Source organism: Salvelinus sp. IW2-2015, unplaced genomic scaffold, assembly GCF_002910315.2.
Source record: "Salvelinus sp. IW2-2015 unplaced genomic scaffold, ASM291031v2 Un_scaffold3585, whole genome shotgun sequence".
NCBI classification, from domain to species: domain Eukaryota; kingdom Metazoa; phylum Chordata; class Actinopteri; order Salmoniformes; family Salmonidae; genus Salvelinus; species Salvelinus sp. IW2-2015.
This window is the reverse complement of record NW_019944863.1, coordinates 63,501-86,151: the sequence shown is the minus strand read 5'-3', so window position 1 is coordinate 86,151 and position 22,651 is coordinate 63,501. Positions and strand designations below refer to the sequence as shown.

General features: G+C 41.9%; 4 long non-coding RNA genes across 5 annotated transcripts; 2 read left to right on the top strand and 2 right to left on the bottom strand.

Moving 5' to 3' along the window:
* Nucleotides 1–4,065: 4,065 nt before the first annotated feature.
* Nucleotides 4,066–5,507, bottom strand: LOC139025933 (uncharacterized). The gene is made up of 2 exons (XR_011477613.1): nucleotides 4,671–5,507; nucleotides 4,066–4,620 (listed from the first exon to the last, which is right to left on the bottom strand). It is a non-coding gene; the product is annotated as an uncharacterized lncRNA (long non-coding RNA).
* Nucleotides 5,508–7,298: 1,791 nt separating this feature from the next.
* Nucleotides 7,299–7,794, top strand: LOC139025932 (uncharacterized). 2 transcript variants are annotated; one of them, XR_011477611.1, is made up of 3 exons: nucleotides 7,299–7,362; nucleotides 7,460–7,494; nucleotides 7,598–7,693. It is a non-coding gene; the product is annotated as an uncharacterized lncRNA (long non-coding RNA). The 2 variants fall into 2 exon arrangements; XR_011477612.1 differs by lacking the exon at nucleotides 7,598–7,693 and adding an exon at nucleotides 7,708–7,794 and having other exon boundaries at nucleotides 7,313–7,362; nucleotides 7,442–7,522.
* A 5,008-nt stretch (nucleotides 7,795–12,802) lies between these two features.
* On the bottom strand, nucleotides 12,803–16,764 carry LOC112076120 (uncharacterized). The gene is made up of 3 exons (XR_002895110.2): nucleotides 15,638–16,764; nucleotides 13,480–13,654; nucleotides 12,803–12,981 (listed from the first exon to the last, which is right to left on the bottom strand). It is a non-coding gene; the product is annotated as an uncharacterized lncRNA (long non-coding RNA).
* Nucleotides 16,765–20,426: 3,662 nt separating this feature from the next.
* LOC112076119 (uncharacterized) lies at nucleotides 20,427–22,442 on the top strand. Its single transcript, XR_002895109.2, has 3 exons — nucleotides 20,427–20,603; nucleotides 22,032–22,167; nucleotides 22,381–22,442. It is a non-coding gene; the product is annotated as an uncharacterized lncRNA (long non-coding RNA).
* Nucleotides 22,443–22,651: the final 209 nt, after the last annotated feature.

Sequence of the window (22,651 nt, the reverse complement as noted above, 5' to 3'; positions counted from 1 at the left end):
GTAGTCTCTCAAACAACTCTAGATCAACTACTGGAGGTGGGAGTAGCCATGGAGGAATCACAGGAACAGCTACCGTTCGACTAAACTCCCTTCCATACAGTCCCATCTCCTTTGCCTGGGTATTACCCCACCCACCCAAAGCTTGTGTTCTGTCTTCGCTCATGTTCTCAGCATGCCTGTAAAATCCCTTTCGCAGGATGAGACACCCCATGTCATCTCTATAGGTTCACCCAATAATTCATTGCCAGCTGCTGTCTCCTAATCTGCAATGGCACATTTACCATCTCCACCTGTAGTGCAGACACTGGGAGGAGTCACATCCTATGGACTTCTTCTTCTATGGTATAATGGCGTTCGCAAACAATCTGATGTGCATTCTGCCACCTACTGTGTGGGGGAATAATAAAGATCACAAAAAAAGGAAATAATGTGGGTAAAAATAAGTCAAATATCTTGCAAACTGTAAAACAAAACGAATTTTAACACAGGCTCAAAAGCCTCCTGCGAGGGTTCAGATATTTCCTAGCGACAATAGTCCTCGCAGTGCTTCTGCCATGAAGTCTTGGTGCCACAAAAACGTCTCGGCTCCAGCTTCTTGGACTTCTTACACATTTGTACAATTACAGTTTTTGCCGATTTGTTTACACACTGAAAGTGAACGCTTAGACAAAAGCATCAAAACTTTAACCTTAAAACAAAAGGCAACAAAAGTACAAACACATTTTATGCTTTGCACTTTGTTTTGCAATTCTGCAACACAGTACACACTGTTTCTTACATTAGACACTTTGTTCAAGAATCATTGTGAAAAAACTTCTATTCAAAATGCAAAATATACCTGAAATTGGCAACGTACACGCACACACGCACACACACACACACACACATGAAAACACTTCTACGGTTATTGAACACCAATTAATCTGAGCCTTAGCACTACAAATAGACTTCAGGTAAGCTCACCTCTTTTGAGAGAACTTTGTAAACATGGAGGCAGTGAGAGTGAGAGGACGAGGACGAGGAAGAGGTAGAGAGAGAGGTAGAGAGAGAGAGAGAGGAGGAGGAGGAGGAGGAGGAGGAGGAGGAGGAGGAAGAGGACAAGAACAAAGAAGGGGACCAGGCAATAGACAGAGAAATATTTCCGACGACATTAGGGCAACTTTGGCGGACCGTGTCATAAATCATGGCCTGACGATGAGGGAGGCAGGGAGTCCAGCCCAACCTGAGTCCAGCCCAACCTGAGTCCAGCCCAACCTGAGTCCAGCCCAACCTGAGTCGCTACACGGTAGCATCCATAATACGGACATTTAGACTGGAGAACAGGTATGTCTTCAACGTTCTACACTAGACTGTACCTATGGAATTGTTGCACGTCMTTCTGCATCACAGTACAATACAATGTAGTCCTACAATATTAAGTTTATGCTCCTCAGTGAACCCAAAAAATTGGTGAAGTACATGTAATACAGTTTTGATGTTACTGTGTACAGTATGTAAAAAAATAACTAACCAATGACATCATATTCTTGTATTTTCTACAGAGCTGCCAGACGACCTCCTGAGGGTGGAAGGAAACGTCTGTTCACCAGGAACAGGAACTGGCCGTTGTCAATCTAGTGTTGGCAAACAACACCATCCGCCTACATCAACTATGAGAGCAAATCATGGCAGATCACACAACGTTCCATAATAATCAACCGTGTCACTATGTTGACACTCTGCCGCCATCTTACGTTAACACCAAGCTTACGATGAAGCAGCTGTACAGGGTTCCATTTGAGAGGAAATGCATTAGAGTCAAACGTTTATAGTCTGACCCCCCCCCCATCGCCATCCTTGTGTGGAAATGTAGACATTGTAGTCCTGTATTTTGAGTTACACCGTATTCACGGTAAAGTGTTTGCATTTCCTGTTTTACAGGAAAGTCCTGGACTTTGATGCAGCTGCACAGCCTCATGAGTTTGTTTTCATTGATGAAGCTGGATTAAATCTATCTTAAACCAGGCGTCAGGGCCGACATGCTATAGGACAAAGAGCCGTTGTGAATGTCCCTGGGCAGCGCGGGGGGAAATATCCCCTTGTGTGCCACCATTAGTCTGCAAGGAGTTCTCCATCACCACGCCACCCTGGGTCCCTACATACTGCAACACATCATCATATTTCTGTATGCACTACATAATGTAGTTGTACAGGACGGACCAGAGCAGCCYAGGTTTGTTGTCATCTGGGATAATGTTAGTTTCCACCGGGCTGCTCTGGTCAGGGACTGGTTCACCAACGACAATAACTTCACAGTTGTATAAATCAAATCAAATCATCAAATGAAATGTATTTATAAAGCCCTTCTTACATCAGCTGATATCTCAAAGTGCTGTACAGAAACCCAGCCTAAAACCCCAAACAGCAAGCAATGCAGATGTAGAAACAAGGTGGCTTGGAAAAACTCCCTAGAAAGGCCAAAACCTAGGAAGAAACCTAGAGAGGAACCAGGCTATGAGGGGTGGCCAGTCCTCTTCTGGCTKTGCCGGGTGGAGATTATAACAGAACATGGCCAAGATGWTMAAATGTTCATAAATGACCAGCATGGTCAAATAATAATAATCACAGTAGTTGTCGAGGGTGTAGCAAGTCAGCACCTCAGGAGTAAATGTCAGTTGGCTTTTCATAGCCGATCATTAAGAGTATCTCTACCGCTCCTGCTGTCTCTAGAGAGTTGAAAACAGCAGGTCTGGGACAGGTAGCATGTCCGGTGAACAGGTCAGGGTTCCATAGCCGCAGGCAGAACAGTTGAAACTGGAGCAGCAGCAGCAGACAGTATCCTTTGCAGTTCCCACACACTGTAACGGTTTGGACACAAAATGCTCTCACCGCTTACCTCACATATCCAAGCTTCAGATATTCAGGTAGAGTCTCCTCAAACAACAATAATATCGACAGGCTTTTCTCCTTCCTTCCATTTATCATACGGGTCAGGTGACGTGCACTGACCGGTCCTGGGATTTTATGACATGGTACTCATTATCTATATCCAACGAGACTCCGGCTGTAACTCCTTTGGCCCTGCTCCGAAGATCAATACAGGTTACTTCTGACGTGGACAATTTAGCCAAATCCAGTGTACGCTTCTTATGTTCCTCATAAACACAATTAACCAAAACAAGGACGCTTCACCAGTCTCAACGTCAACAGTGAAGAAGCGACTACGTGATGCTGGCCTTCTGTGTCCCTTCCGCGGGACGGTTGAGCTAACATAGGCTAATGCGATTAGCATGAGGTTGTAAGTAACAAGAACATTTCCCAGGACATAGACATATCTGATATTGGCAGAAAGCTTAAATTGTTGTTAATCTAACTGCACTGTCCAATTTACAGTAGCTATTACAGTGAAACAATACCATGCTATTGTTTGAGGAGAGTGCACAATTTTGAACATGAAAAGTTATTAATAAACAAATTAGACACAAATTTGGGCACTCTTGATACATCATTTTGAATAGAAATGCAATGGTTCATTGGATCAGTCTAAAACTCTGCCATCTAGTAGCCAGAATTTAAATTGCACCTGGGCTGTAATAATACATTATGGCTTTTCTCTTGCATTTCAAAGATGATGGTCCAAAAAAATACAAAAGAACAGTTGTTTTTTCTTTGATTTATATTCTACTACATTCCTTTCAGATTTCCATAAACTTCCATAAACTGAGCTGACAAGGTAAAATTCTGTCGAATAATAAAAAAATCCACAAATTAACAAGGCACACCTGTAAATTGAAATGCATTCCAGGTGATTCCATCATGAAGCTGGTTGAGAATCCGCCACCTTTTCAGGATCGTCCAGGCCAGAGCGGACACTCTCCTGGGTTGGTTTAGCCCAGAATCACCCCTCATATGACTCCTACCAATGCACTCAGTACCTTTAGTTGGGTCTCAAGTTCCTTCAAACCAGCAATTCAGGTTCCCGATAGACTAATTAACCAGACGCTACGAATCCTCCATTAATCCAGTCTGTTTCAGAAACCTGGAGTAAAACGACATGCTCTTGTATGACTCTTTGATGACACAAGGTTTAAGAACAATGAAGCAAGTTTATTCAAAAYTCCAGAAACAGGCATAAAAAATCCCAGATCAATCAATCACAAATCAATATCACCAATCGATGATAAGCAAAAACATACCTTGGATTAAATTCAGAGATGTCTTCAGCGCTCTTAACTAAACCCTTAAYTAAACCCTTAACTAAACCCTTAATTGTCTATTACAATTTCATGAGAAGCACAGTATTTAATAACAAGAAAAACGTGTTCTTACCTTCTACAATTTATAAAAAGCTTTTTGTCTCCCCCCTCAGGATGATCAGTCCCTCAGTTGGTGTCTAAAAAACTAACAGCTACTAGAACACGTCAATCAATGAGGTAACCTTAAGGGTTCCTCCTAGAATGTACTAGAACACGTCTATCTATGAGGGAACCTTAAGGGTCCTCCTAGAATGTACTAGAACATGTCTATCAATGAGGTAACCTTAAGGGTTCCTCCTAGAAGTTACTAGAACACGTCTATCAATGAGGTAACCTTAAGGGTTCCTCCTAGAATGTACTAGAACACGTCTATCTATGAGGGAACCTTAAGGGTTCACCTAGAATGTACTAGAACACTGTCTATCAATGAGGAACCTTAAGGGTTCCTCCTAGAATGTACTAGAAACACTCTATCAATGAGGAACTTAAGGGTTCCTCCTAGAATGTACTAGAACACGTCTATCAATGAGGTAACCTTAAGGTTCTCGTAGAATGTACTAGAACACTTCTATCTATGAGGGAGATACCTCAATGTTTATCTTCCCAATGTTTATCTCCCAATGTTTTCAACCTTTAACATTTAATATATTTACCTTTAATTAGTTTTCAATAAATTCCAGTCGCATAATCTCTTCTTCTCTTGAGTCAATGTCAATTCTCCATCATTGTCATTCTTCTTTATGCTCCCATTGTGAGTGAAAGTGAAACTTCTTCCTGAGTGTGTGTGTGGGTGTATATTAGTGGGTCCTCCCTACCTGTGTCCTCTGTCACTAAAATGTCAACAGAAACCTGAGCCTCAACCAACAAATTCTTGACACAGGAAAGAATCATGTCTACCTCTGTACATTACCAAAACAGGAAAGAACCTCAGTCTACCTCTGTACATTACCAAACAGGAAAGAGCCTCAGTCTACCTCTGTACATTACCAAACAGGAAAGAACCTCAGTCTACCTCTGTACATTACCAAACAGGAAAGAACTCAGTCTACCTCTGTACATTACCAAACAGGAAAGAACCTCAGTCTACCTACTGTACATTACCAAACAGGAAAAACCTCATCTACCTCGTACATTACCAAACAGGAAAGAACCTCAGTCTACCTCTGTACATTACCAAACAGGAAAGAACCTCAGTCTACCTCTGTACATTACCAAACAGGAAAGAACCTCAGTCACCTCTGTACATTACCAAAACAGGAAAGAACCTCAGTCTACCTCAGTACATTACACAAACAGGAAAGAACCTCAGTACCACCTGTACATTACCAAACAGGAAAGAAACCTCAGCTCACCCCAGTACATTCTTAAGTCAAACACATCTCGAATCGTGTCATCAACACCGACAGAATACTCCGCCACGAGCTGAGGCATGTACTCTGAACGATCCTCCGATATCATACCCTTAGCTATGCCTCCACTCACATACAAAATCCTTCTGTTACTTACCCAACAGGACAGGAACCTCAGTCACCTCTGTACACTTACCAACAGCGAAAGAACCTCAGTCTTCCTCTGCTACATACCAAACAGGAATAGACTCAGTCTCCGACAGCAGACCCAATCCTCTATCGAGTGAGAGAGACATATGCTCCGCGATATCCATTCAACGCTGCCATCCGACTCGCTCGATACTGCATCTTTCCCAAACAGCGACGTCATGACACTAAACCACGATACTCCTTCACCGATCTCGATCCGAGCTGTCTACACAATTCCCACAATATCACATGGCACGCTCTCGTCAGTCTACCTGCGTCCATTCCGGGTGATTCACAAAATCACACGGCGTGTAGTACCTTCACACTCAGCGCGCATCTCCATCTCGAGACACATCGAGACTCCTCTGCTGGACTCCCAGGTTATTTCCAAAAGGAAAGAACTCAGTTACTGACATTACCCAAATCAGGAAAAGAGCCTCAGTCTTACCCTTGTACCAACATATACATATTCTCGCGAGGATATCAGGTGTGGGGTGAATATATACGTGCCTCTCAATACATACACATATATACCTGTGGGTCTTGCCAAAATCGTCAACGCCTCGGATAATAGTGTACCACGACCCTCCTCACTACCCGTATTCCTTCCCTTCTCTGGATCCTCTCTAGTGTACTCTGAGCAATGTGTACCAGCTCGTAGATCATGGCTCGTCAGTTCTCTGGACTCCATGACTACGTCTTCTCTATCGCGCACAATGAGTAGACACCGACGAAACAGCTTGCCGCCAGATTCAACCTCACCTATACATGCGCCAAGACAGTGCACACCGAACACTGCCTGTCAAGTGCTCTCTTATCCTCGCACCGACTGTTACCAAACTACCGTATCATTGAGCTTCTCACACCTTGTCAGTCTATTTTCTTCTCTTGGTAGGACCATTACAATATTCACCGATTTTAGTTCATGCCAACTGAACATACCAGTATAAGACATATAGCGCTCCAGGTTCATTCAACTTAATCTTGGACAACCAGAAACAAAATTCATAATTTATGTTACGTGCGCGTCTGTGCCCGAGAGATTGACAAATCAACCATATTGCTGTCTATCCTATAGGAACGCTACCTTCTTCTTCAAAAGAACTTTTTGCAGAATCAGACCAGACAGTAAAAGACAAGTCAGGAGTGGAAGTGGATATCTAGCTTGCATCCCTGAATTGCCTGGTATGCCTCCCTCGGGCTGATGTCATGAGTGGCTATCAGACGTAGCATGAAGTCTCCTGGCAGCCCTCCTCTGATCAGTGTGTCCTACGGAGCTGGGAAACACAACACACACACGTGGATTATCAGGTAGTCGGAGCTGAGGAGAACTGCCTTGATCTTCTACAGTGACACTGACCTGCTGTTAAACCTTCGTTTCTGATGTAATCATCTGTTAGTTGGATCAGAGAGGACAGTTTTTCCTCAGTACAACAACGTATCCTGTGGAACAGTTAGTCCAATTATACAACACACACAATATTTTCTTTATATTAACCATATATTTTGTACTTACTGGCCACTGCTGCTCTTTGTTGTACTGTCCACATATTGGGTTGTGAGATCAGTGGTTGGGTTTGTACTTAAAGGTGGGGATGCTGTGTAGTGTTGTGGTGTTGTGGTTAGTTTTGTGGAGGTGGCGTGTGGTAGTGTGGGTGTTGTGGGTAGTTTTGGGTTGTGTGGTAGTTGTGGGTGCTGTGGTAGTTGTGGGTGTTGTGGTAGTTGTGGGTGCTGTGGTAGTTGTGGGTTGTTGTGGTAGTTGTGGGTGCTGTGGAGTGTGGGTTGTGTTGTGGGTGTTGTGGTGTTGTGGGTGGTTGTGGTTAGTTGGTGGGTGCTGTGGTAGTTGTGGGTGCTGTGGTAGTTGTGGGTGCTGTGGTAGTTGTGGGTGCTGTGGTAGTTGTGGGTGCTGTGGGTAGTTGTGGGTGCTGTGGTAGATGTGGTAGTTGTGGGTCCGTATGTACTGACATTTGTGGGCGTGGTTGTGAGTTCAGTAGTTGTTTGGGTGGTAGTTAGAAGTGCAGGTGCAATCTGCTGTGGTTGTGAGGTTTATTGTCAGAGAGGAGAGATTGTTGGTTCCTCTGTGGTTTGTGAGGTTTATTGTCAAAGGAGGAGAGGCTTTGTTCTCTGTGTTGGAGGTTTATTGTCAGAGGAGGGAGTTGTTGGTTCCTCTGTGGTTGTGAGGTTTATTTGTCAGAGGAGGGGAGGTTGTTTGGTTTCCTCTGTGGTTGTGAGGTTTATTGTCAAGGAGGGAGGTTGTTGGTTGTCCTCTGTGGTTGTGAGGTTTAATTGTCAGAGGAGGGAGGTTGTTGGTTCCTCTGTAGGTTGTGAGGTTTATTGTCAGAGGAGGGAGTTGTGGTCCTGTGTTGGTTATTTCAGAGGAGGAAGAGAAGGTTGTTGTTCTCTGAAGTCGTAGGTTTATTGTCAGAGGAGGGAGGTTGTTGTTCCGCTGTGGTTCTGATTGGCTGTAGCACAAAACAGACAAATAACAGACAGACAGAGATGTGTTGATTGATTGATTGGTTTTAATTGCTCCAAACTTACATTTCAAATAGCATCTGTAAGTAACAGTGAGACTAGCAGACAACCAAGAAGGGGATCAATAACCTCATGCTGTAGTGAAACTGTACCCACCGCTTGTGTTTCCAACGCTGACGATCACACAGCGCAGCTCAGAGTGATACTTGGAACTGAGAAGATCAACAGAACAACTGTTAAACTGTTCAGATCTTTGTTAAACAGCATTTAATAAAACATTACAAAACCAAACAAACCACATACCACATACCAATCCATGTTTAAAGAAACATGTCAAACCCAAACAAACCACAATACCATTGAAGGAAAGGCAGGTAAAACCTAGTCACTCTCTCTCTCATCTCACCAAATGTTGTCTAATGTACATTTAACTGATAGTCTTGATAGTAGCCTTCTTGAAATGATGGATTATGCTCGTTAATTTGTTGCCTTTATTTAATCGGTTTGTCATTGAACACATTATGTTGAGCTATAAGTTTTCCATTGAAGTGGCTGCAGACTGACCTGTTGTTCACTCCTGAGCGATGAAGCACACAGGATAGTACCCTCCTCCTCATCCTCAGTGGGCGTCCATCTTAGAGGTACTCTCCTGGGACAGTGGTGTTCTCTTGTGATATTGGAAGGTCCACTCACCAACAGCCTCTGAAACCCTGAAACACACAGGGAGAAAATAATACAATGTCCATTTTTATTTTTCATTATGAACCCCATTAGCTGTTGCTTAAGCTTCAGCTACTCTTCCTGGGTCACACAAAACATAAAAAACACCATTTAACGTAACATTAATAGACAAGATAAGCTCAAGGACAAACTGCATCACTTAAAAATCTGAATAAAATAAACAAAAACGTGTTAATGTGTTAAATGTTAGACTGAAATGTTGTGAATAAAGTTGACAATAAGATGGTGTATTGATTGAAATGCCAGATCAGGAACCATATCAGTTTGTGTTATTGACTGAAATGCCAGATCAGGAACCATATCATGTTTGTGATGATATTCAAATCAAATTTTATGGTTAATAGATGTTAATGCGAGTGTAGCAAATGCTTGTGCTTCTAGTTCCGACAATGCAGTCATAACAAACGAGTAATCTAACCTAACAATTCCACAACTACTACCTTAAACAACAGAAGTGTAAAGGGATAAAGAATATGTACATAAAGATATATGAATGAGTGATGGTACAGAACGGCATAGTTAAGATGCAGTAGATGGTATAGAGTACAGTGGTACTCTATACCAGAGGTGGTGTAGTGTTCCTGGAGGGAGGTAGTTGCCCCCGTGGATGCGTTTGCAGACCTCACTACCCTCTGGAGAGCCTTACGGTTGTGGGCGGAGCAGTTGCCGTACCAGCGGTGATACAGCCCGACAATGCTCTCCGTATTGTGCATCTGTAGTAATTTGTGAGTGCTTGGTGACAGCCGAATTTCTTCAGCCGCCTGAGGTTGAAGAGCGCTGCTGCGCCTTCTTCACAACGCTGTCTTGTGTGGTGGACCACATTCAGTTTGTCCGGATGTACGCGAATACAAAACTTACTACCTCTTCCTCACTACGTCCGTCGATGTGATAGGGGGGTGTCCCTCTGCTGTTTCCTGAAGTCCACAATTCACTCCGTTTACGTTGAAGGTTATTCCTGTACTCCACACTCCGTACCCTCACCTCCCTCCTGTATCTGTAATCAACCTTACCACTGTAGTGTCGTCCGCAACTTGATGATTGAGTTGAGGCGTGCATGGCGACTGCGCTGGGGAACAAGATACAGGAGAGGCTCAGAACGCACCCTTGTGGGGCCCCAGTGTTGAGGATCAGCGGGTGTGAGATGTTTACCTACCCTCACCACCTGGGGGCGGCCCGTCAGGAAGTCCAGGACACGTTAGGCGGGGTCGAGACCCAGGGTCTTGAGCTTTATGATGAGTTTGGAGGGTACTATGGTGTTAAATGCTGAGCTTAGTCGATGAACAGCATTCTCACATAGGTATTCCTCTTGTCCAGATGGGTTAGGGCAGTGTGCAGTGTGGTTGCGATTGCGTCGTCTGTGGACCTATTGGGTCGGTAAGCAAATTGGAGTGGGTCTAGGGTGTCAGTTAGGGTGGAGGTGATATGGTCCTTGACTAGTCTCTCAAAGCACTTCATGATGACGGAAGTGAGTGCTACGGGGCGGTAGTCGTTTAGCTCAGTTACCTTAGCTTTCTTGGGAACAGGAACAACGGTGGCCCTCTTGAAGCATGTCGGAACAGCAGACTGGGATAAGGATTGATTGAATATGTCCGTAAACACACCAGCCAGCTGGTCTGCGCATGCTCTGAGGCCGCGGCCGGGGATGCCGTATGGGCCTGCAGCCTTGCGAGGGTTAACACGTTTAAATGTTTTACCCACCTCGGCTGCAGTGAAGGAGAGCCCGCAGGTTTTGGTAGCGGGCCGTGTCATTGGTACTGTATTGTCCTCAAAGCGAGCAAAAAAGTGATTTAGTCTGTCTGGGAGCAAGACATCCTGGTCCGCGACGGCGCTGGTTTTCATTTTGTTATCCGTGATTGACTGTAGACCCTGCCACATACCTCTTGTGTCTGAGCTGTTGAATTGCGACTCGACTTTGTCTCTATACTGGCACTTAGCTTGTTTGATTGCCTTGYGGAGGGAATAGCTACACTGTTTGTATTCGGTCATGTTTCCGGTCACCTTGCCCTGGTTAAAAGCAGTGGTTCGTGCTTTCAGTTTCGCGCGAATGCTGCCATCAATCCACGGTTTCTGGTTTGGGAATGTTTTAATCGTTGATGTTGGTATAACGTCGTCGATGCACTTTCTAATGAACTCGCTCACCGAATCAGCGTATTCGTCAATGTTGTTGTTGGACGCAATGCGGAACATATCCCAATCCACGTGATCGAAGCAGTCTTGAAGCGTGGAATCAGATTGGTCGGACCAGCGTTGAACAGACCTGAGTGCGGGAGCTTCTTGTTTTAGTTTCTGTCTGTAGGCTGGAAGCAACAAAATGGAGTCGTGGTCAGCTTTTCCAAAAGGAGGGCGGGGGAGGGCCTTATATGCGTCGCGGAAGATAGAATAACAATGATCCAGGGTTTTACCAGCCCTGGTAGCACAATCATTTTTACATTTTTTTTATTTTTTTTTATTTTTTTTCAATCGATATGCTGATAGAATTTAGGGAGTTATGTTTTCAGATTAGCCTTGTTAAAATCCCCAGCTACGATGAATGCAGCCTCAGGGTGTGTGGTTTCCAGTTTACAAAGAGTCAGATAAAGTTTGTTCAGGGCCATCGATGTGTCTGCTTGGGGGGGAATATATACGGCTGTGATTATAATCGAAGAGAATTCCCTTGGTAGATAATGCGGTCGACATTTGATTGAGTCCGGTGAACAGAATGACTTGAGTTCCTGTATGTTGTTATGATCACACCACGTCTCGTTAATCATAAGACATACCCCCCCGCCCCTCTTCTTACCAGAAAGATGTTTGTTTCTGTCGGCGCGATGCGTGAAGAAACCAGCTGGCTGCACCGACTCCGTTAGCTGAGTGAGCCATGTTTCCGTGAAGCAAAGAACGTTACAGTCTCTGATGTCTCTCTGGAATGCTACCCTTGCTCGGATTTCATCAACCTTGTTGTCAAGAGACTGGACATTGGCGAGTAGTATGCTAGGGAGTGGTGCGSGATGTGCCCGTCTCCGGAGCCTGACCAGAAGACCGCTTCATTTGCCCCTTTTACGGCGTCGTTGTTTAGGGTCGCCGGCCGGGATCCGATCCATTGTACTGGGTGGAAGGCAAAACATATTCCTGGTCGTAATGATGGTGAGTTGACGTTGCTCTTATATTCAGTAGTTCCTCCCGACTGTATGTAATGAAACCTAAGATTACCTGGGGTACCAATGTAAGAAATAACACGTAAAAAAACAAAATACTGCATAGTTTCCTCAGAACGCGAAGCGAGGCGGCCATCTCTGTCGGCGCCGGAAGTCAGAAAGGAACAGGAACCATATCAGTTTATATATTGAATTTACATGTCTGATCAGGAACCATATCAGTTGATATATTGACTTTACATGCCATATCAGGAACCATATCAGTTTATGTATTGCGTTTACATGTCATATCAGGAACCATATTAGTTTATTTATTGAATTTACATGCTAGATCAGGAACCATATCAGTTTATGTATTGGCTGTACATGTCAGATCAGGAACCATATCAGTTTATCAGGCAGGAACCGGAGGTCAGACAGACTACTTTGGGATTAATCTTTTGTTGTCCAGCAGATTATTTTGTTTCGGCCATCTTTCTGCTTTGTATGCGTTAGCCTGTGCCTACCAATTGTATTATAATCATGTACTTTTCGCATTAGTCACATACTCAGAATTCGCTTCTTCAACTTCAGTCCCCTACCTTTCCTCTCCTAGTTGGGCGTGTGGTCTCATTGAAAGTAGGCGGCCTACATGGGCTGAGATCAACACACCTGTTAAAACCCCTGATTTAGGCTATACCTATCGGCTATGTGTTTCCACGTTTCATTTCTCTTACGTGGAGTTGGTAGCCTGTGCTCTGACAGTGATTTCCAGGGGTTGGTCTGCAGAGGCGTACAGCAGTGCACCCTGGGCTGGTGTTGGAGACAGGAACATGGGTAGGTACAACCCCTCCATACAGGATGGAACCGGGGGGTCCACTGAGAGACAAACCATTGAGGTGATATACAACACATAGCGTCATGTTTTTCAGTATAAATCAGTACCACAACTCCTCTATGACGCTACAGGGTTGGAAACTCTGCATAAAACGCAATGACAATCAAATTCACTACTTCCACTACTACTGGAAACAAGGCATAGGCATCATCGTATTCTATGTAGAGAAACAACTTGTAGAATCTACCTCGATATAAAGATAAACTACCTGGATATAAAGATAAACTACCTAGATATAAAGATAAAAACTACCTCGATATAAAGATAAACTACTATAGATATAAAGATAAACTACCTAGATATAAAGATAAACTACCTAGATATAAAGATAAACTACCCGATATAAGATAAACTACCTAGATATAAAGATAAACTACCTGGATATAAAGATAAACTACCTCGAATAAATTAAATAAACTACCTAGATATAAACTACCTAGATATAAAGATAAACACTGTATAAGACAATATATATGTACCTCTCACTACAAACTGAACAGGCAGTTTGCAGAGTGTATCATTTGAGGTCCTGTTAGATTGATATCCGTCAGTATAGGAGAGAGAGATGGACTGAGTCGGGAAATCCTCCATCATTAACTGAACTGCATATGTTCCAGTGGTATTACTGTTGCCCCAAAATGACAAGGTGCAGTTCTGAGGGAGACAAGATAAAAACAAGATTAAAGGGTCAATATGTTATTGCTACATGCATTTTTTAACCTTTAAACAAATTATATAAAGCCATATATTCTTGAAGGATATAACTTGTCAATGCCGTATGAAATGTACAAGAAAGTCACTAGGTAATCCAAGGCTCTCCTATCAGAATGTAAGCCTTCTGCTAGCTGGCTCTCCTATCAGAATGGAAGCCTTCTGCTAGCTGGTTCTCCTATCAGAATGTAAGCCTCTTCTGCTAGCTGGTTCTCCTATCAGAATGGAAGCCTTCTGCTAGCTGGTTCTCCTATCAGAATGGAAGCCTGCTGCTAGCTGGTTCTCCTATCAGAATGGACGCCTTCTGCTAGCTGGTTCTCCTATCAGAATGGAAGCTTTCTGCTAGCTGGTTCTCCTATCAGAATGGAAGCCTTCTGCTAGCTGGTTCTCCTATCAGAAATGAAAAGCATGCCCAAATTAAACTGCCTGCTACTCGGGCCCAGAAGATATGATATGCATATAACTGGTGGATTTGGATAGAAAACACTCTGAAGTTTCCAAAACTGTTAAAGTAGTGTCTGTGAGTCTAACAGAACTGATTTGTCAGTCAAAAACCTGAGAAAAATCCATTCAGGAAGTCGTTTCTTTTGTTGGTTTTCTAGTTTTCTATTCAATGCCATTACAGTATCCATTGACTTAGGACTCAAATTGCAGTTYCTATGCCTTCCACTAGATGTCAACAGTCTTTAGAAATTGTTTCAGGCTTGTATTCTGAAAAATTAAGACGGAATGTATAAATTTAAAACATTGCTAATCTTACACAGTTACCATTTCCTTTGACTTCCCAGAGTCTGAAACCATCCGATCCAAAAGTAAAACAACCAAAGAGGCACAACAATAAGTTGTTCACTTTCAAAAATGTCCCTCCCCAAAACAGAGACCCTAAATTGTTACTGAGCTTTTTCATGCGTGCGACCGAGAGAGTACCTTTCTTGTTTACCTTTTATATTGACGACGTTATTGTCCGGTTGAAATTGTATCGATTATTTAGGCTAAAAACAACCTGAGGATTGAATATAAACATCGTTTGACATGTTTCTATGAACTTTACGGATACAATTTGGATTTTTTGTCTGCCTGTTTTGACTGCGTTTGAGCCTGTGGATTACTGAAGAAAACGCGTGAACAAAACTGAGGATTTTAGATATAAAGAGACTTTATCGAACAAAAGGAACATTTATTGAGTAAATGAATGTCTGCTGAGTGCAACCATATGAAGATCATCAAAGGTAAGGGATACATTTTATCTCTATTTCTGACTTGTGTAACTCTTCTACTTGGCTGGTTACTGTTTGTAATGATTTGTCTGCTGGGCTATGTTCTCAAATAATCGTAMGGTATGCTTTCGCCGTGAAGCATTTTTTAAATCTGACACCGTGGTTGGATTCACAAGAAGTTCATCTTTAAACCTATGTAAAATATGTTTTGTTTTCTGAATTTTCATAATGAGTATTTCTGTATTTGAATTTGGCGCCCTGCAGTTTCACTGGCTGTTGAAGAGGTGGGACGCTAATGTCTCACGTACCCAAGAGAAGTTAACCTAAAACACCATATGTGAATTGATTGACCCTCATCTCTCTTCAGAGTTCATTCTGTTAGGTGACCTAAACTGGGATATGCTTAAAGGATATGTGGGACGGTAGAGTCCCACCTTGTCAACAGACAGTGAGACTGCAGGGCGCCAAATTTAAAACAACAGAAATCCCATTATTAAAATTCCTCAAACATATATGTATTTTACACCATTTTAAAGATACACTTGTTGTAAATCCAGCCACAGTGTCCGATTTTCAAAAAGACTTTACGACGAAAGCAAACCAAACGATTATGTYAGGTCAGAGCCAATTCACAGAAAAACATAACGATTTTACCAGCCAAAGAGAGGAGTCACAAAAAGCAGAAATATAGATAAAATGAATCACTAACCTTAGGGCTCTCCAGAGGATTATGTGTCTGTCCAACACGTCACCGGKGGCAAACGACCTGCCCTCCAGGACACCTACAGCACCCGATGTCACAGGAAGGCCTACAAGATCGTCAAGGACAACAACCACCCAAGCCACTACCTGTTCACCCCACTATCATCCAGTCATCCAAAGCGAGGTCAGTACAGGYGCATCAAAGCTGGGACCAAGAGACTGAAAAACAGCTTCTGTCTCAAGGCCATCAGTGTAAGGGGTGCGTAACCGGATGCAGGGAAGTCAGACGCAGCAGAGCAGAACTAAGTAATAACCGAAGCAGTTTAATAGCAAAACCAACGGCATAAAGAGTAACAAGACATAGGTACAAAACCCGTCGCGCACCAGTCAACAATGTGCACTTACAACAAACAATACCACACAAAAACATGGGAGGGAACAAAGGGTTAAATACACAACACGTAATGAGGGAATGAAAACCAGGTGTGTGGGAAAACAAGACAAAACCAAAGGAAAATGAAAAATGGATCGGCGATGGCTAGAAGACCGGTGACGTCGACCGCCGAACAAGGAGAGTAACCGACTTCGGTAGAAGTCGTGACAATCAGACTGTTAAATAGCCATATCTAGCACATTAGAGGCTGATGCTCTATATACATAGACTTGAAATCACTGGCCACTTTAGTAATGGAACACAGGCCGCTTTAATAATGTTTACATATCTTGCATTACTCATCTCATATGTATATTCTGTATTCTATTCTACTGTATCTTCGTCTATGCCGCTCTGACATCGCTCGTCCAAATATTTATATATTCTTAATTCCATTCCTTTACTTCAGATTGTGTTTATTGTTAGATATTACTTGTTAGATATTATTTCACAGTTGGAGCTAGAAATTCAAGTATTTCGCTACATCCACAATAACATCTGCTAAACACGTTTATGTGACCAATAAAAAATCTACCTGGAACGTTATAGTAATCACATGATTGTCATTCAACCCATCAACAACAACTCATCTGTAACGGTCGTCATAGTCGTTCTCCTCCTCAGACGAGGAGGAGCATGGATCGGACCAACACGCAGAGTGGGTAGTGCTCATGATAATTTATTAACTCGAAACTGAACACAACAATACAAATACAAAAACAACAAACGTGACAAAACCGAAAACAGTCCCGTGTGGCACGAACACTGACACGAGATACAAACACCCACAAACACACACGTGAACCCCGGCTGCCTAAGTATGATTCTCAATCAGGGACAACGATTGACAGCTGCCTCTGATTGAGAATCATACCAGGCCGAACGCACCAAACCCCAACATAGAAAACAACACATAGACAACCCACCCAACTCACGCCCTGACCATACTAAATAAATACAAAACAAAGGAAAACAGGTCAGGAACGTGACATCATCAACTAACAATATACTGTAGAACACTTAACACTAGACGTCTCCGAGACAGTCATTTTGACTGCATATACATTTAAATGTGAAAGTCATCCCCCAATCCGTCCTGGACGTTTCCTTAATAAGTATATTAAACACACGTATGTTGTTAGAATATCACAAACAGTTTTATGAAGACAATTGTTATTTATTAATTTGAGCAAAAATGTATATCATTTTTTTAACTTTCTTACCAAGACATTTTTATTTATTTCTACATAGTATCAGAAGAGCAGATTCTGAGGTTTCCAGAACTCTTACATTTGCCAACTCTTAACATTTAAGAGATGAGCTCTATTTCAAAATATCACTTTTTCCAAGAAGAACCACTGTTCACTGCATTCCAGAAGTGAGCACACGGCAGCAGATACAGTAAGATATACTAATGAAAATGCTATTGGCTCGTTTCAGCTTGTTGTTATCATTGTTACTAAATACCATGTCTTGTTTTGAGGTGTTTTGACTGATGCCATGTCTATGCTAATATGGCAAAAAAATATCTAGCTATCTAACCAACAACTGTAATGATGATTTGAGAGACAACAAGTGCTCATTGAGAAAGTGTATTTATGTTTTCAATAAACATTTGGARACTAAATATAGTTGACATGTTGTCAACAAGCTAAGCCAACCCCGTCAGTTTTGTCCCACAGTTGTGTATTGTCAGTTTTGTTGCTAAACAACCAACCCGTCAGTTTTGTTGCTAAACAACCAACCCGTCAGTTTTGTCCCACAGTTGTGTATTGTCAGTTTTGTTTCTAAAGAACCAACCCCATAAGTTTTGTTGCTAAACAACCAACCCCATAAGTTTTGTTGCTAAACAACCAACCCCATAAGTTTCGTTGCTAAACAACCAACCCCATCAGTTTTGTTGCTAAACAACCAACCCCATCAGTTTTGTTGCTAAACAACCAACCCCGTCTGTTTTGTTGCTAAACAACCAACCCCATCAGTTTTGTTGCTAAACAACCAACCCCGTCTGTTTTGTTGCTAAACCACCAACCCGTCAGTTTTGTTGCTAAACAACCAACCCCATCAGTTTTGTTGCTAAACAACCAACCCCGTCTGTTCTGTTGCTGAACAACCAACCTGTCAATGTTGTTGCTAAACAATCAACCCATCTATATGGTAGATACACAATAGCTCCATTTGTGAAGACTACTAAATCATTTTACAAAGTAGCCTCTCTTATGGCAGCCCATGACCTAATATACTGTAATTCATCCCATGACCTATTGTACTGTAATTCATCCCATGACCTAATGTACTGTAATTCATCCCATGACCTAATATACTGTAATTCATCCCATGACCTAATATACTGTAATTCATCCCATGACCTAATGTGCTGTAATTCATCCCATGACCTAATATACTGTAATTCATCAAATGACCTAATGTACTGGTAATTCATCCCATAACCTAATATACTGTAATTCATCCCATGACCTAATGTACTGTAATTCATCAAATGACCTAATGTAACATGGTTTGTTCTGCGTAAACAGAAAGGCTTGTTGTAACATGGTTGTTCTCCTACAGAAGGCTTGTTGTAACATGGTCTGTTCTCTACAGAAAGGCTTGTTGTAACATGGTTTTGTTCTCTACAGAAGGCTTTTGTAACATGGTCTGTTCTCTACAGAAGGCTTGTTGTAACATGGTTTGTTCTCTACAGAAGGCTTGTTGAATCATTGTAATCCCTGAGCAAAGGATGAAATGCATCAGAGTTTAGAATGTTCTGTACTATTGAACGTACCATAATGATAAAGGCATTTAGCTATATGAAGAATGCCTTGCTCTGCTTGTTCTCTTACCCTCCTTACCAAAGAAAACATTTTGTCTTTGTTGCACACTTGTTAAAGACAGCAGTCTTGCAATGTGTCTGAAGTGGTGGTTTAAAACTTCTTCTTAATAGGGGGCGCATTTCCACTTTGGGAAAAAATAGTGCCCAAATTAAACGGCCTCGTACTCTGTTCTAGATCATATGATATGCATATTATTATTACTATTGGATAGCAAAACACTCTGAAGTTTCTAAAACAGTTTGAATTATATCTGTGAGTAAAACAGAACTCATTTGCAGGCAAAGTTCCAAACAGGAAGTGAAAATTCTGAAATGGGTCTCTGTGACGCCCTTGCCTATTCAATTGCCTTGTATTTATGGATATGTATGCACTTCATTCGCCTTCCACTAGATGTCAAACAGGCAGTAGAATGTTGAATGAGGTGTCTGCGCTGATGTGGGACCGAATGAGAAGCTTTTGGAGTGACAGGTCAGCCATATTGGCAGTATTTTGCTGCGCACCTGGGAGCACCATGTCATTTTCTGCAATGCGTTAGGTAGACACGAAAGAATGCTCCGTCTGGGGACGTTTTTGGATAACATATGAGAAAAACATCCTAAAGATGGATTTTTCACTGAGTTTGACCAGTTTATTCGACTTTTATATGACTTTTGGAATTTTTCGTTCCATGCGCCAAACGTTCATGGACACGTGAGCACCATTATGCTAGCCAAAGTTGCTAATTCGTCAGAAGAAATGGACATTCTAAAAACAAAACAACCGATTTATTGTGGAACTAGGACTCCTGGCACTGCATTCTGATGAAAGTTCAACAAAGGTAAGAGAATAATTTATGATGTTATTTCGTATTTTTGTTGAATATGTGGACTCCAACATGGGCGGAGAATGGCTGAGCGCTGTCTCAGATTATTGTATGCTGTGCTTTTTACTAAGTTATTTTTTTTAAATCTAACACAGCGATTGCATTAAAAACCAGTGTATATTAAATTATTTGTCCAACATGTATTTTTCAGCAAAGTTTATGAGGAGTTTTTCTGTTAGATTACGTGACTCTCCAAAATTTCTCCGGACATTTTTGGTGCTATTTGTGACGATGGCTGCGTTGTAAAACCCAGATTTGTAGCTATAAATATGCCACATTTTCGAACAAAAACATAAATGTATTGTATACATGATGTCATAAGAGCTGTCATCTGATGAAGTTGTTCAAAGGGTTAGTGATTAATTTTATCTCTATTCGTGGGTTTTGTGAAAGCTATCTTTACGGTGAAAAAATGGCGTGTGTTTTGGGCTATTGTGGCGAGCTAACCATAAATATTATTGTGTTTTCGCTTGTAAAACATTTTAAAAATCGGAAATGTTGGCTGGATTCACAAGAGTGTTTATCTTTCATTTGCTGTATTGGACTTGTGATTTCATGAAAATTATATTATATGATATCCCTGTGGCGCTAGGCTATGCTAGCTCAGCTTTTCTGATGAGGATGATCAGAGGTTATTATGGATTGTGTCGTTGCAGGTGGAGACGTCATTACAAGAACAGCCTTCACAAGTTGTGCGTACATGGTTGTGTACCACCGAGGACTGTGCTAATGAGGTCATGATAATGGGTCAGACAGTGGACCAGGAGATATCTGGGGACTGGTGTCAGACAGAGGGAGTCTTTAATATTGACGTCTCCAATAAGACACTCGACTTTACTCTGCGGTGAGTGTTTATTTCTATTCAAATCTTCCATCCGTTACCAATATGTTATGTATGTGTATATTGTAATACCAATATGTTTATGTAGTAACAGGGAACAGATAGGTATTTTGCATCCTGGTTACCAGTTTGTTTATGAACTGATTTGTAGTAACAGGGAACAGATTAGTTACTGCATCCTGGTTCCCAGTGTGTTTATGATCCTGATTTGTAGTAACAGGGAACAGATTAGTTACTGCATCCTGGTTACCAGTGTGTTTATGAACCTGATTTGTAGTAACAGGACAGATTAGTTACTGCATCCTGGTTACCAGTGTGTTTATGAACCTGATTTGTAGTAACAGAGAACAGATAAGTTACTGCATCCTGGTTACCAGTGTGGTTTATGAATCCTGATTTTGTAGTAACAGAGAACAGTTAGTTACTGCCATCCTGGTTACCAGTATGTTTATGATCCTGATTTGGTAGTAACCGGGAACAGATTAGTTACTGCATCCTGGTTACCAAGTATGTTTATGATCCTGATTTGTAGTAACAGGGAACAGATAAGTTACTGCATCCTGGTTACCAGTATGTTTTTGAACCTGGTTTGTAGTAACAGGGAACAGATAAGTTACTGCATCCTGGTTACAGTGTGTTTATGAACCTGTTTGCTAGTAACAGGGAACAGATAAGTTACTGCATCCTGGTTACCAGTGTGTTTATGAACCTGATTTGTAGTAACAGAGAACAGATAAGTTACTGCATCCCTGGTTACCAGTGTGTTTATGACCTGATTTGTAGTAACAGGGAACAGATAAGTTACTGCATCCTGGTTACCAGTATGTTTATGATCCTGATTTGTAGTAACCGGGAACAGATTAGTTACTGCATCCTGGGTTTACCAGTATGTTTATGATTCCTGATTTGTAGTAACAGGGAACAGATAAGTTACTGCATCCCTGGTTACCAGTATGTTTATGATCCTGATTTGAGTACAGGGAACAGAATAGGTTACTGCATCCTGGTTACCAGTATGTTTATGATCCTGATTTGTAGTAACAGGGAACAGATAAGTTACTGCATCCTGGTTACCAGTATGTTTATGATCCTGATTTGTAGTAACAGGGAACGAGATAAGTACTGCATCCTGGTTACCAAAGGCAGTTGTAAGACAATATGGGCGACACATTAGTTCATTTTATTTTATTTTTATTTCACCTTTATTTAACCAGGTAGTCTAGTTGAGAACAAGTTCTCATTTACAACTGTGACCTGGCCAAGATAAAGCACAGCAGTGCGACACAAACAACAAACACAGAGTTACACATGGAATAACAAGTATACACAAGTATACACAGTATTGTACATGATGAACACCAATGACAAACACAGTGTTTAGGATGTGGTTTTGGAACTCACCTCTTCACCTTTGTCTCTTTATCATTACAGATTGGAAAGAAGTTTATGGATAGACAATGCTAATTCTGTTGTTGTTGGAGGCTGTGGCCCTATGTGGATCTTGGGTCAGGTCTGACACGGGGACAGTCAACCGTTCTCCACAGACCACTGTTGTACCTCTGATGCGGTAAATATTCCTACTTATCAGTGATTTAGTTCGATGAACAAGTGATTTTATCAATCTGTGTGTTTGTATTCAGTCAATAGAAAACAGGTCTGAAACACTGCAATAATCTCTCTCTCTTCTCTCTCTCTCTCTCTCTCTCTCTTTCTCTTTCTCTTTCTCTCTCTTTCTCTCTCTTTTCTTCCCGTCTCTTTCTCGTCTCTCTCTCTCTCTCAGTGTACCTGCTAATTGTCAAAGAGATTTCACCTGTTGTCTTTGATCCAGATGAGGATAAGGTCGATGCAGATATGCAGTACCAACGGAGAGTGTTTCACATCAAGTGACCTTCCTATTGACTTCACTCTACTAGAGGTTAGTGTCCAAGTAAAACAACAAGACAACGATGGACTAATGATGATGAAGGCCTGGCCAAAGGTTCTGTCAAGCTGGCCAAAGCAGGTTACTGTCATTTAACATGTCAAGGCAGAGACCAGCTGGCCAAAGCAGG